The 2307-nt window shown below is 40.9% G+C and overlaps 1 protein-coding gene and 1 long non-coding RNA gene across 4 annotated transcripts in view; one reads left to right on the top strand and one right to left on the bottom strand.

Moving 5' to 3' along the window:
• The window catches only part of LOC118477870, an 8886-nt gene that overhangs the window by 5939 nt on the left and 640 nt on the right, over positions 1 to 2307 (bottom strand). The gene's annotated exons all lie outside the window — the stretch shown is intronic.
• LOC101858948 overlaps positions 1397 to 2307 on the top strand; it is a 24154-nt gene continuing 23243 nt past the window's right edge. For 2 of the 3 annotated variants that reach the window (XM_035970406.1, XM_035970407.1), the window contains exon 1: positions 1397 to 1608. The gene's annotated coding sequence lies outside the window, so the exon portion shown is untranslated. The remainder of the gene's footprint in view (positions 1609 to 2307) is intronic. The other variant, XM_035970410.1, reaches the window with a different exon arrangement.

Below are 2307 nucleotides of genomic sequence, written 5' to 3'. Positions count from 1 at the left end.
TCAGCAACAGTTGATGTTGTCAAGGGATTTGAAAACTTATTCCTGAAACCTAGAGCCTGAAGCCGATCCATCTATCAATCTATCTATCTATCTATCTATATCTATCTATCTATCATTCTATCTATCTATCTATCTATCTATCTATTTTCCTATCCATCTGTCTATTCATACCTGCTATCTATCTACGTATTTATCTACCTATCTAATTATGTTTGCTTACATGTCTATTTATCTTCTGTTTGTTTTCATGTCTATTTATCTTCTGTTTGTTTTCATATCTATTTATCTTCTGTTTGTTTTCATATCTATTTGTCTTCTGTTTGTTTGTTTTCATGTCTATTTATCTTCTGTTTGTTTGCATGTCTATTTATCCAAACTAGTTAATACAACCCACTAATATCATCAAAAATATTTAAAAAATGTTTAAAAAAATATTTAAAAAATTATGAATAAAGTAATAGTAATAATAGCAACAAAGACCTGGCAAGGCCATACCTTTGTACCCAGTACGTCTCTGCCCAGTACCACAAACAGAGTTTACTGGTACCCCAAAATGGCACGAGAATAGCGTCTATTGTTTCTCTCTTCTTTCATGACGTCACATGCCGCAGGCTAGGCACACTGGTCCTCATTACTGAGTACCGCTCAAATCTCTCAGAAAAACAATGAGTCACTATGATCTACACTTTGCTCTCTCGTGATTTCAAATAAGAATCAGGGGGCTCTCGTGGCCTAGAGGTTAAGGTGTTCGCCTATAATTCAAAGGTCCCGGGTTCGAATCCGGCTAGCGACCAAAAAAAAAATTTCTTCTCTAAAATTATCTCCTTTCTCTTCTGTCCCTGCTCTCTAACAATGTTCTGTCGTCTGCTTTCGTCTCCACTTTCTGCCCCCACCCCTCACCAACTTTGCCCCCTCCTCTGGACTCCTGACTCTTTCTGCAGCGTTTTTACTATTTCTCCTTGGCTCCTTCTTACCGTTGTCTTTCAGCCATACCCCTGGTCTTCTGGTAGGAGAGATCTACACCTAGCGTTCTCGGAAAAGGGTGAAAAATCTCGGAGGTCCCGTGTGCAAGTTGTGCCCGTTAAAGATCCCTTTGTGGTCTAAAATCGATAAGAGTAGGCTTCGGCCGCCAACCCTGGCAAAATTCAAAATTTCCTGCCAACTGAAAATGTCTGGTGTGTCCGGCGTGGTCATTTGACCTTGCAAGTTGCGAGCGCCGTAAAACACAATCAAAAACAAAAAAACACATTAAGAATCGTTGTCTTGTTAGTCGTAATCCCTTTCTTTTACACGTCATACTCGTGCTTACAAATACTAGCTGCAGTTCTCCCTCCTACGGATGTGTTTGGTGAGCAGAGACAACCGTTCAGCGTGCACGTATATCCGAAGTTGTGTCCCTTAGGTGTTCCATGAATCACGATTTTAAGAAAAAGAAATGGAAAGATTCCGACCTCCACAGTAGCCTGTTCGTGAGGCTCTGTTACGTGGTTTACTTGTTATAGAAGGGTCGAATCTTGTGTTTCAACGTTCGTGCTTTCTTTCAGTAGGATAGTTGCCTTCATTTGCACAATGACAGCGTAAGCTCAGCTCCGTACAAATGGCATTGGGGTAACTATCGATTTTGTGTACAGTAATCTTGCTAGAGCCGTAGGGCCAAGAGAGAAGGTCTTCATTATATTAGTGCTGAGCGAATCCCACTGAGACATGGAACAGACGGGGGACTCTCGGGGACAGGAAAAGGGACCAAATATACTCCAGTTTCTCTCTTTTTTCCCCTTTGTTTTCACTTGTTACTTTTACACGTCGAATTCCCAACAAGACATGCTAAAGGTTACTTCGATGGCAGATCAGGTTAAGTTGAAACGATCTATGAACGAGGGGAAATATTCAGATTCTTCTTGAATTCCAAATGTATAAAGGCCTACATATCGCTCCTCTTCAGTTCATCGATAGAGACAGGAGAAACATGCTCTACGTTGCCCATCCTTTTGTCTCGAAAAGTAGCTAAGTATTCTCTCCGTTTATTTCTCAATAAAATGATGGATTAAAAGTTGGACTTGGCGAAAAGTATCTAGTCAGATAGGTGGTGACAGACATAACACAATTAAAGTTATGGATGTATGAAAGTAAGGGAGGGGTGGTAAAACATCCGATATCACAACAGACTTTGGCATATGTCTGGCCCATGCTTGAATATGAGTTGTGGTTTAAATAGGCACTTCAGTGAACGCGCTCACTATAGCGTCATTTGGCTTCGGAAAGTCCCATAGGGTTTTGTTTCCGGACATGACGTCTCATCGCGACAGT

The sequence above is a fragment of the Aplysia californica genome, unplaced genomic scaffold (assembly GCF_000002075.1).
Source record: "Aplysia californica isolate F4 #8 unplaced genomic scaffold, AplCal3.0 scaffold00264, whole genome shotgun sequence".
NCBI classification, from domain to species: domain Eukaryota; kingdom Metazoa; phylum Mollusca; class Gastropoda; order Aplysiida; family Aplysiidae; genus Aplysia; species Aplysia californica.
Note: the sequence above shows the minus strand (reverse complement) of the source record. Positions and strands in the feature narration are given on the sequence as shown.